We start from the raw sequence: 13,218 nt of genomic DNA, 5'->3' as shown, positions 1-13,218 counted from the left end.
CCAAGAGAAAAAGCCATGTCTCAGTGCTAAGGACCTAGGAAAAGGGACCCCATGTGTCCAAAAAAGAAGGGGAAAATCACCATTGTTTTTGCTTCTTTTCTCACTGCATTACCACAAGGCAACTACAATCTAACTGTAAATATTGCAGCAAAATATAGTCAAAGCATAGTATGTTTACCATATTTCAAGAGTTGAATACACTAATACCAGAAAAGTAATTTAGACAAAAAATGCTATTTTATCCCATTATAAATAGATTTTACAATAAAATATTTCTCTTTAACACTATTCCCATCATAATTCTCTGTTTTGATTGTAGTCACATAAATAAGACTACCAATGACTTGGCATATCAGTTCCTTGTTTTTTTGTTTGTTTGTTTCCTTTGCACTTGTTTTTCAGATTACCTTGGTTATTCACTCCCAGGTTGATACCTTATATGCTAGCAGTCTCTCATAATTTCAGTTCTGGTCACTTTAACCTCTGAACACTGTATCTTAAGGCTCCAGCTTACTTATCTGATATGTCAACCCCAGAAACCTATAACCCTATTAGAAACTTGCATACAACTGTGAGTTCTTTGTCATCTTTCACTTCATTTTACTATCTTGGCTAGACCAATATCCAATTAGAGACAACTCTATGCCTGAATCCATAGAGGTGAATATGGCTAGAGTAAAATGTAAATCCATAGTAATGGCCAAATTTTAAAATCACAATAGCTAATCTAAGTTGGGGCCTTAATATTTAACTAGAATTTTCCTCGTTTGTTTTCTAATTAACAAACTAGATATTTGACTAGAATTTTCCTAGTTTGTTTTCTATCCTACTTCTGTTTACGATTATACTTCTCTTTATTACCTTACTCTTCTGGATATTTTAAGGGATTATCTCCTTTCCTTAAATCTCCACCTTGTTCTCATTCTGACCTTCTGCTGATGACCTCACCCTCTATTTTACACAGATGCAAAAGACTCAGCAGACAGCATCTGCAATCTTCATTCACTACACCTATCCACCTGCATGTGAGCCCACACTCTGACTTTTCTCCTGCTACTATATTTCTCCAAATTATCTTTTTCTACAAAATTCTTTACCGTCATGTGTATGTAAAAACTGCATCTCCTTTATACAGCTCAAGGACTTCACTTTGACAATTCTCCAGGTAGTCTCCTGCAGCATCATTTTATTCATTCTACTTGCACTTTCAATATTACTCAATAAAAAGTTGTTTAATTTAAAAATGCTTCCTTCTTATACTGAGGCATGATTGAAAAATAAAAATGGTATATATTTAGGTGTACAATGTGATTTGTTAAGGTAAAGAACATGATGATTTAATATATGTATACATCGTGAAATGATTTTCACAATCAAGTTAATTAACACATCTATCACCTCATGCAGTTAATTTGCGTGCATGTGGTGAGAACACTTCACATCTACTCTCTTAGCCAATTGCAAGTATACAGTACAGTATTATTAGCTGTAGTCACCACGCTGTACATTAGATCCCCAGAACTTATTCATCTTAAAACTGAATATTTATACATTTTTACCAGCATCTCCCCGTTTCTCCCATCCCCCAGCACCCGGTAACCACCATTCTACTCCCTGGTTTTATGAGTTTGACTTTTTAATATTCCACAATTAAGTGAGATCATGCAGTATCTTTCTGTGTGTGGCATAATGTCCTCCAGGTTCATCCATGTTATCACAAATGGTGGGATTTCCTTTATTTTAAGGCTGAATAATATTCCATTGTGTATATATCATAAAATTATTAAAAATCACCTCATAATCAAGTCTTGTCATTCTCTACACCATTGTTTTCTCTTTGTCTTTGCAAACCAACAAATAACATCAACCCTTCTTAAAGCTGCTTACTTTTATTTTTTTCTCTTATTGTTTCATTTTTGACCAATTCAGATGAGGTTGGCACATTCAGCACTGAACTGATACTGCTCAGTTGTCACCAGTGATATCACTGCTGTTATACCAACAGTCAGTTCTCAGTTTTCGTCATTCTTGACCCATCAGCCATCTGTTAACAAGATGAAGGTAAATATTGAGACCTCTCTGATAAATGACAGAAATTAACTTTGTCATCATATAATTATTCAACTACTCTTCTTATCAGCTGCAATACATAGTCTCTTTATTTTGATAAAGTTTGACAGGGTGATTCAACAGGGAACAAAAATCTATATTACTTAAAATATCCTTGAAACAAATTTTAACAGAATTATGTATTGTGAATATATATAAATATTACTTGGTGTGCTGGTTCCTTATTGATTTTGTATTCAAGGCACATTGTTGATTATTAAAATTTTTGGCAGATAAAAGATATTATAGAATGGCTTTTAGTTACTGAAAAAATATTCACTGTTGTCACTTGGATGTCCTTCAACATTTAGTCAATAAAACAGCAAAAACTCAAAACCAAACCATAACATAAAAAAGTATTACTTTGCTCATGCTCTTGTGTATTTTTAAAGTTAATGTTTTTGCAACTGAGAAAACCACAAATTTAACTTCACTTGATATCTGACTAGTAGATATTTTCATTTGAGCAAAAATATTTGAACACTTCAATTTAAATTTAGCATATTCCCTGAGATTATAGTGAATATATTAGTGCACTAAAGGTCTTCATAGAATAAAAATATCACTGGAAATCATCACTATAGTTTACCTATGCAGCTAGTAATCTTTCCATAGACTCCAGGTAATAGCATATTATCTGATTGCTTTATAGTATCATACTTGTTTAAAAAAAGCCTTTGAAATTCATGATTATAAAATCAAACTTTTCAAAGTTTTATTTTATTTTGAAGATCCCACATGCCGTGGAGCAACTAAGCCTGTGCATCACAACTACTGAGCCTGTGCTGTAGAGCCCACAAGCCACCACTATTGAGCCTGCATGCCACAACTACTGAAGCCTGCTGCCTAGAGCCTATGCTCTGCAACAAGAGAAGCCACTGCAATGAGAAACCCACACACCACACCAAAGAGTAGCCCCCACTGGCCACAACTAGAGAAAGCCTGTGTGCAGGAATGAAGACCCAACACAGCCAAAAATAAAATAAATAAATAAATGAATTTATAAAAAATGAAGAAACATAGACAGAAAATTATGTAAGTGATCCATTAATTTCCCCAAATCCATTAGCAAAAGGGAGATGTATATTCCATATTATAAGTTTAAATGGGAATATTATTATAGATTCAGAAAAAATTAAAATAGAGGAGATTCATTTATAGTATTCTGAGAAATATGACATATTGATGAATTAATAGTTTTCAAACATATTTTTTTAAAAAATATGTGCTATGCAGAAAACACAAGATATAGACTTAGACATATGAGTGATATGCTATTCTCTAATGCTATTAGTTTAGAGTGATATATTATTCCTAGATAACATCCGATTAGAGAAAAATTTATTAACAATGGTATTTACTATTTCTGTCCTTTCATATTCACCTCCACTTTTAGAACCACTCTTTTTAGGTCTCCATCCTTAAACCTCCCTTGAACCTGCCCTTACCAATGTCAATGAAAATTTCCATGATCAAATCCAGTGGCCATCTCTTTGTTGCCATTTCCTTTTACTGCTCAGCATAATTATTAACTTTTTACTAACTTAACAAATACTTCCCAAATACTTTGTAAAACTATGCTCTAGGATAGTGAATAAGACAAAAAGGAGGGAAAATAAATGTTATCAAACATCATTCCATAAGGAAAAAAGATATCTTAATAAGCAATGGATGTGATATAACTCAGAAAAATATTGTGAGTTTCTTACATGTGTAAATTCCATCAAATATCTTTTTTTTCCCTAGTAAAAATTTTATCATGAACTAATATTGGCATCTTTATTGTTACAAATTAAATACTAAATAACTAATATCTTTGTTGATTCAATAACTTGCTTAACAAATATAAATTCAGTGTCTCACATGTACTATGATATCTGCTACACTTTAATTATTAAAAATAAGAAAAAAATAATAAAACTAAAGAAAAATATATTTTTCAAGTTCAAAGGGCTTTAGTCTCATAGACCACTAGGCCAATTCTATATTAAAGTTCATATTAGCCATTATAGTAATCCTTTTCCAGGAAATCTTATTTAAAGTTTTTCACTCCTTCATGAAGAATTACATAATTGCAGGCATTAAATGCCACATTAACAATTTAAAAGTTAATTACATAGAGGATATGTAAATCTTTAGTAATATGTTCTGTTGTTACTTTTTAAGAATTACGTTCTCAGATTCATGCAATTGACTTAGTTTTATCTCCTTAAAATCTAAATAGAATGTTGCTTTAAAAAAAAAAAACTTTTGATGATATTGATTCATACAGCAGGGTACATGCATTAGCATAAATTAGCAAAAAATGTTGAACTTACTAAAGAAAAAATTGAAATTTTGAAAACTGCTGTAAAAAACTCTGCTTTTTTGAAATACTACCCAAATTTAACAACCTCAATATATGGGGATTTTGAAGCTAAACCTTTGAGCTTTGATTTATTTAATTTCACAGAACTTGATATTTTAGCATTTAATGTTATGCCACTCCAGCTATGGTAGTCAGTCTGATACATATATATTTTTTTTTTCTTTCCAGGATTGCTTGTAACTGAAACTAATTTCTTATTTTATACTAGATCTCACTGAACCATTTTTTTTTAATATGTTCTCAGATATAGAGTATTAGACTCAGTTCTTTGATCTTCAATCCAGTTTTTCCTTTTTTTAATGTTTAAATTTCATCAAATTCAAACACTGGCTTCCTGTTTTTTATTAAAGAGAACTGATTTTGCCTGTGTGTGTGCATGTATGTATGTCTGTTCAATGATCTGTAGGTATTTTTTAATCTATTAAATCTCTTTCACTTAGGTAGCATAATGGAGAAAATTAAAGTACTTAAAAACCCACATTTTTATGTCTTTCTAGTACCAAACCTATGCTAAATATCTTAAGAAAATATAAAAAGCATACTTAAATACCAAAAACTATTTTGGTATAGAGAAAGAATAAAAATTCAAAGTAAAAATAATGTATGAGATTCTAGTTAACAGACAATAATCTTTAATAAAAAGAGACATTTAAATGAATTTCTAACTATATTTCAGTTGATCTCCTAGGACATATACACTTTTATTAAGTGATTAGTATACAAATGAAATTGTGTCTTAGTTGACTTCAACTTTCTTAATATTAAGAAATATTAATATTAATAATTAATAATCTTAATATTATAATCTTATATAATCTTAATATAATCTTAATATTATATTCTTATATAATCTTAATATTATAATCTTAATCTTAATCTTAATCTTAATCTTAATCTTAATATTATAATCTTATATAATCTTAATATAATCTTAATATTAATTTCTTAATATTAAGAAAGCCTGTCTAAAGTAAAAATAAGTGAAAGTTTAAGAGATAATCTGACTTAAATAGTCAATATAGAGAATAAATAGTTCAAAATAAAATGTGGATTATTTTACTCTTTGAAATAAATTATGTGGTTTGAAGTTTAAACAGGAAAAAATAAATCTAGCTTAACCAGAAGAGTGATTACCGATTTCTAAACTTTAAAAAAAAAAAAAGTGGGAAAATAGAAGCCTTCCCACTAATGACAGGAATAAAGCAAGAATGTCCCCTCTCACCATTTCTTTCCAACATTGTACTAGAAGTACTAGCTAATGCAACAAGACAAGAAAAAAATGTATAATAATAGAGAAGGAAGAAATAAAATTGTTCACAGGTGACATGATTATCTATGTAGAACATATAAAAGCATCATCAACAACAATTCCTGGAACTAATATGCAATTATAGCAAGGTTGCAGGATGCAAGGTTAATACACAAATTATACAAAAGCCAATTGCTTGCCTGTACACCAGCCATGAATAAATGCAATTTGAAATTTTAAAAAATACAGTAAGTAGCACCCAAAAGTGAAATAATTAGGCTTAAATCTAACAAAATATGTACAAGATATATGTGAGGAAAACTACAAAACTCTGATGAATGAAATCAAGAAGAACTAAATAAATAGAGATATAGTCCATGTTCAAGATGTCATTTCTTCCCAACTTGATCTGTAAATTCAATGCAATCCCCACCAAAATACTAGCAAGTTATTTTGTGGATATGGACAAATTGATTCTAAAGTTTATGTGGAGAGGCAAAAGACCCAGAATTGACAACAAAATGTTGAAGAAGAACCATGTTAGTGGTTGCCATTACTCAACTTCAAGACTAAATATAAAGCTGTAGAAATACAGTGTGGTATTGGTGAGAGAATAGATAAATAGATCAAAGGAACAGAATACAGAGTACAGAAATAGACACATATACATATAGTAAACTGATATTTGACAAAGGATCAAATTTATATAATGGAAAAAAGACAACTTTTCAACAAATGATGCTGGAACAAGTAGACATTCACTTGCAAAAATAAATGAATAAATCTAGACACAGACCTTACTCCTTTCACAAAATTAACTCAAAATGGAAAATAGATCTAAGTGTAAAAGGCAAAACTGTAAAACTCCTAGAAGATAACATAAGAGAAAACCTAGATGACTTTGGGTATGATGATTACTTTTTATATACAACACCAAAGGTATGATCTATGAGAGAAATTATTGATAAGCTGGACTTCATTAAAATCAAAAAAATAAAACCTTCTCCTCTGCCAAACACATTGTTTATAAGAATGAAAAGACAAACCACAGAATGAGAGAAAATAATTGCAAAAGACATATTTGATATCCAAAATTGATAAAGAACTATTAAAACTCAACAGTAAGAAAACAAACAATGCAATTAAAAAATGGACCAAAGATCTTAACAAAAACCTCACCAAAGAACATGTACAGATTGTAAATAAACATATGATGATGCCCCATATCATATGTCATTAGGGAAATGCAAATTAAAACAACAATGAGATGTCACTACACATCTATTAGAATAGCCAAAATACAAAACAGTGACAACACTAGATGCTGGTGAGAGTGTGCAGCAACAAGAACTCTCATTTATTGATGGTGGGAATACAGAGTGATACAGCCACTTTGGAAAATATTTTGGCAGTTTCTTACAAGATTAAACACAGTCTTACTATACAATCCAGCAATCATGATCTCTGGTATTTACCCAAGGAATTGAAAACATGAAAAGCTCCACATAGATGCTCATTGCAGCTTTATTCATAATCACCATACTGCCTGCACCATTCAGGTCATAATTTCCATCAGGTGATTTATTGGAATTGTGAGCCTGAGTATAAGAAGTCTTCTGAATCTGCTTGCATTTTTTTTTGTTTTTGTTAAAACAACAAAGAACAGACAAAGAAAATAGTCATAGGTAGTTAGACCACAACATGACCTTCAATCATAGTCTGCCAATTTCTGACCATGAAACATATTTTTTTCATGGGTAAGATTCATGCCATGGAAATTGTTCAAAAAATTTTTTGTTAGCAAATCCTCAGAAATTTCTAAATTAAACTTCATCAGTCTGCAGATCAGTAAGCTTACTCAAAAAAAAAAAAATCCTTGAGGCAATCAAATATAATTTTATTTGTTTTAGTACTTGTGACAAATTTTTTTTCAGTATTTCTTATATTGAACATAGCTTGTGCTTTCACATCATACCAATATTGAAAAATGAAGAACTACTTTCTTCTTGGCTCCTTTTCTGCCTCCTTCTGTAAGGTGTTTGTTCTTGCCAACCCAGATGTTACATGTTAAGGTTGTTACTCATAGAATAATAAGTTCATTATGCTATTCTGAATAAAATATCAGAAAACAATACTTATTTTTTTTATGTTCTGCTACAGTTTAAATAACAGCAGTATTATCTATCACATGATAAGTTCAAGGCAACTATCTTGAAAACTATGTACCATATTATTTTGTGATGGTTATTTCTTCAATGTAAGGTATTATGTCCTCTATGAGTTTAAATATTTTATCTTTTCTATCCATTCATGATCAAATTTAAATTTTCTTTTATTCCTCCTATATCTGATTTTTTTCTTCCCTTCATCTCAATTTTAGGGATTTAAATAGTATACTTCAATTTCCATGTTATTCTAATTAATTGTTCATTTGTATTGTTTATTATACATCTTTGGCTGTTGTGTATATTCATCACCTTTTTCTGGTCTCTAATTTTACCTTGGTCTTTATTCTCTCCTTGATGATAACTAGTTAGAACATTTTTGGCTGAAAAATAAACTATGTTTCCAAAACTTTTAGATTCTAAGGAAAATATACTATATCTCCTAAAAATTCCAGATAATTAGTGACATTCAGGTTGATTGATTCACTGACTCAAATCTTTAATCAAGAAACTGAGTTATTTCCCTTCTTGCCATTATCAATGTTCCCTTCACTCCCTACATAGTAGGAGAATGACAAGGACACTTCCAACCAACGCAAACAGAATCAATGACATTCTGACAAAGAAAATAATCATACTTCCCTATGACTTTTCTGAGCATTTTATTGGCTAGAATTGCCACATATCCATTCTGCAACCAATAAGTGGTGAAAGCAATGGGAATAACTTCATATTAATTCCACCCTTGAAATTGGTATCGAAATCACTTTTTCTAAAACACAGAGTTCCTTGAGGAGGAAAGAGGTAGCTGAAGCATCTGTTATTATGGTACAGTACCTAATGTGATAGTAAAGAATGGAGGTTCTGTATGTACCCAATAATATCTAAAATGTTTTGTTTTCTTAGAATTATTTTGCTATTCTCTTTCTCAAGCCTTCTTTTAAATGACTGGTTGACCTTATTACTATCAGCAATGTTACTATTTGTTATTATTAAATAAAAGTTTTAGTGGTCATTTTCTAGTGAGTAAAGTTGTTTTTAAAGAATGTGGATTTCAACAGTGTTAAAATTATTTTCCAGATAATCTGTAAAATCTGTAACTACAATTTGCATGAAGATTTACTATATTATGAATATTTAGATAGATAGATTGCATATACATATATAAATGAGTATAATAAAAGTGTATATATTGATATTTATATCATTGTTTTTATATGCTCCTAGATGTTGCATTTCTTGTGTTTTGCAATGTGTTGTTTTAGTTGTTTGATATTTTATAAATTTAGTCTAATTAATTTCTATTGTTTGAAATTATTCTAGATTTTGTGACCTAATACAACATATGATCTATGTTAGAAATGTCTCAGGAGTGACTGAATAAAAGGCTCATCAAAGACAATGATGTATTATGCAATTTCACTGCATAGTCATTGAAATGGGAAAGCCAAGATTTTGTACTATTTAGTCCCAGTGCTATGCTAACCCCTAATTTCAAGTGAAATCCATCCTGTATGCTCTTCACTATAGATAAGTATAATTCTAATTAAAATGGCAGCTGGACTATCCACAGGTAGAAATTCAGCACTCTCCTAGCTTTGTAGAGGTGTGGATCCTCTGAAAACAAGTTTCTTCCTTCATCCTTGGCACAGACTCTTCTATCTTTAGGACTTTTAACATGACTAATAACACATTCCCCCATAATTCTCAGCTATTTTTTAATACAATTGGAGTCACAGGAAATTCTGGATGCTCTACTATGTCATTCTGGAGCTTAATACAGCTTGGGAATATAGCTTGAGAATATTGAATTTTCTCACATCTGAACTAACATCAATACACAGTACACCAATCTGGTGTAGGTTGCTACACAACGATACCCAGGGAGAGTTTGCTATAATTTTTACTGGTTACCTGGGCCTCACTTAGAATCAGTGTGCAAATTCTCTTGGCCCTCAAGTTAATAGCCTTTAAGAGTGTTCCTTAGTGACCTCTGGCTCTCATACTTAGACCAAATATTGACAGGAAAGAGTGCCCACATGTTCATACCTTACTCTTATTTTTTATGAAAATTAATTTACTTCTTCAATTTTGAGAATATTTTTATAACCATGCTAAAACACATATTGTACTTTGCCTTCTTACATGCATGTTGCATCATTATTTTAAAGTTGGATGGTGACTTTTGAAGCTAAAATATGTACCATATTTGTTTGCTGGTATTTTCTGACAACACTGCCCTGGAAAAAAACTGCAAATTTTGTCTAACACCTGTAATTATCTTATTCAGAAGGAAGTGTGGGAGAAATAAAGAAGATAAAGAAAGAAAGGAAATATCATGTAATGATTTCATAATATTTTTCTTGGCATTAATCTAAAATTAGAATCAAAGATCAATGATTAAGGGAAAGTATTTAAAAGGTAGATGACAGATGCAGAATTATTTTCTGAACAAAATCTTCCAAGACCCCAAAGAAAATACACATCAAAATTGTTTAGTAGGAGAGACTTTGAAATGAATGTGAACATGTGGGTAGACATTTGTTTCTGTCTATACCATGCCCCCACAGCTTAGTCCTGCAGCTGGATTTTGAGGTGGTGGTAGAATTCTGACTTATTTTTTATGGGCTCTTGGATAAGAGAACTGGAAACATCAGATAAATCTATTTTATGGCAGTTTTGAAGGAGACTCAGATTGCTTAGAAGTTCAGAGAAAATATTGCTAGAGACTAAACCCAAGCAACTGACTATAAAAAATGCAGTTGTTAGAGCACCAGTGAGATATTCAGACTGTGATGAACATCAAGGCCAGACCTAACTATATGAGAACCAGACTTCAGATAATGTTGAAAGAGCAGCATAGGAAAACCTCTTTACCATAGTTAGTGTTCAGATTGGGACTGTGAGACTTTTGATGGTGGTACTGGTCAGTGTGCTCAAGATCTCTGAAATTCAAAACCAACCGAACACTTTAGTCTCATAGAAATGAGACCACCATCTTGCTAGAAGGTAAGAGACTGAAAAACTGTTTAGAATCTCAACTGTGCTCATGTCTTAAACCAATACATGACAGCCTCAGGACATCACCAACCATCATGGCAAAATAACATCAGTAATTAACATCAAACTTAGCATATCATGACTTAGGAAAAGTGTGCCCTAATAACCTGGCTCATAACATTCTAAAAAGCTCTTCTTTTTCAGTGTGTTATAATTGTCTTCCAGGACCCTAAATGAGATGTTAACTATAATATTTATCCTTATCCTAAAGACCTTTAATAGTTTTTGAGACTAATTATGGCATTAAATAGGAAAACTTATTAGGGTTCTGTTTTTAGGTTTCATCCTTGGGTTATATCATTTAATCCCCAAACTTAATTCATCAGGGATGACTCAATAATTCCAAAATCAACTTTATTTGGAAGTCAGCTATTACCCATCCACAAAATTACCATCTTAAGGAATTTGCATTGCTCCCTGGAATGCTCATCTCCTTCAGACTCACAGCCTATTACTGAGCTGCCTGTTTAGAGGCCCTCTCTGCCCTACCTTCTCTAAAATAGCTATTACTATCATCTTTTATTCCCTTGAATCTCTTATCTAATTTTTCTTCACAGGACTTCTACCCTACTAAAATTTGTTTTTTACCCTTACTTCAATATAACCTCCATGAGAACTATTTTCTATGTTTTTTGTATCTTATTAATGCCAACATTCAAAGGCTAATCAAAAAATATTTTTATTTAATAAATCTCTCCTTGAGTATCTCATTTGTTTCTAAGAATAGCAATATCCCTGAAAGAATCCAAGACCTTTTTTCTGTACAAAAATATTTGATTCTTTTCTAGTGTTCCTCAATTCAGTAAAGCAGTTCCTCCAAGTTTGATAATAACAGAAACTAGAAAATTTATCTCAATATCTCCATCTTGCTAAATTTATACTTATGCATGAACTTTTAGAAATTCTACTTTCTAGTATCCACCTGCTTGCCCACACTATTGCCAAGACACCTACTAATTTATAATTCACATAGTAAATAAAACAATATTGAAGTGATGCACAGTTAATTATGTTACTCTCTCCCACTTAAAATGATTCAGGTAGAATCCAAAACCATGAATGTATGTATCACATGTTAATGGCCTTGGCTATCTGATCTAAACTAATTTTATAACAATCACCTTTCTTGATCTAGGATTCACTGTTTTTAAATTTCTTTCTGGTCTTTGAAATTGATGTTCTCATTCAGTTCTCAACTTTCCCATGTTTTATGTCTAGAATGCTTATTCCCTCTAATCCCCAAATCTTTGCTCATTCAATCCTAGTTATCCTTCCAGCTTCAGCTTAAAAGGCACTTCTTTACACAATTGTAAATATGTGATTAACTATACGTAATATTTACTTTAGTGTTTATTTTCCACACTTTCCTAAGACATGGAAAGTTTCTGCTTTTTTCTCTAATCTCTCCTGAGCATTTAAGTATAGTATGTGGGAAATGCTCTATAGTTTTATATTTTTTGTTTTTTTGTTAGTTTTTGTTAGTTTGTTTTTTTATTATTGTTACTGATCAAGAGAAAATGTGTCTTGGGAGCCCTGAATTGGCTTCTGGAAACTGCTGTTATTAAATTAAAAGTATTGTTCTCTATAGTCACCTCATTTTTTTGACATTAAATTTTAAAAAAATTATCAGAATTTGTTTCCTATAATAATGTACCTAGAAAGTAATTTGTACCATTTAACATAAAACATGATGTAAAATACCTTGGAAACTAAGTATGTGATTTCTTGATGTGTGTAATAGAAAACTGAGAAAACAATACATGATATTTTCTATGTTGCTTAGGAAAAAAATGTAAATTTAGCCAGAAATATGAAGCTATGTGAGACAAAGAAATGTTTACTAGCTGAACAGGGAAAACATCCACATTTTCATATGTAATAGGACATGTCTTCAGAGAGAACAGTTAAATACATTTTTGACAGTAATGCAAGCATATAAAAGAATAAGATTATAAGCAAGATTCACATTTAGACATTTGCTCATGGGGACCTTAACTGGGAACAGAATTGAGAAATACTTTTTAAAAAACTACTGTAACATGAAATGAAGTGACTTAAAATTTCAATCGTTAAAATTAATACTATTTAGTTATTATATGAGAAGCCTAAAATGTCAACAATTATTGATCATTGTCCTTTATCTGTAAAAGCACAAATATGTCATACTGGTTTATTAAAATGTGACTGAGACGTAAAAGAGATGACACTGAAAGGGCTAGAGAAAAAGGTCTGTGATTTGTAAGGTATTAATTATTGCCATATTTCAG

This window comes from Pseudorca crassidens, chromosome 18 (assembly GCF_039906515.1).
Source record: "Pseudorca crassidens isolate mPseCra1 chromosome 18, mPseCra1.hap1, whole genome shotgun sequence".
In the NCBI taxonomy this organism is placed as follows: Eukaryota; Metazoa; Chordata; class Mammalia; order Artiodactyla; family Delphinidae; genus Pseudorca; species Pseudorca crassidens.
This window is presented reverse-complemented; position numbering follows the sequence as displayed.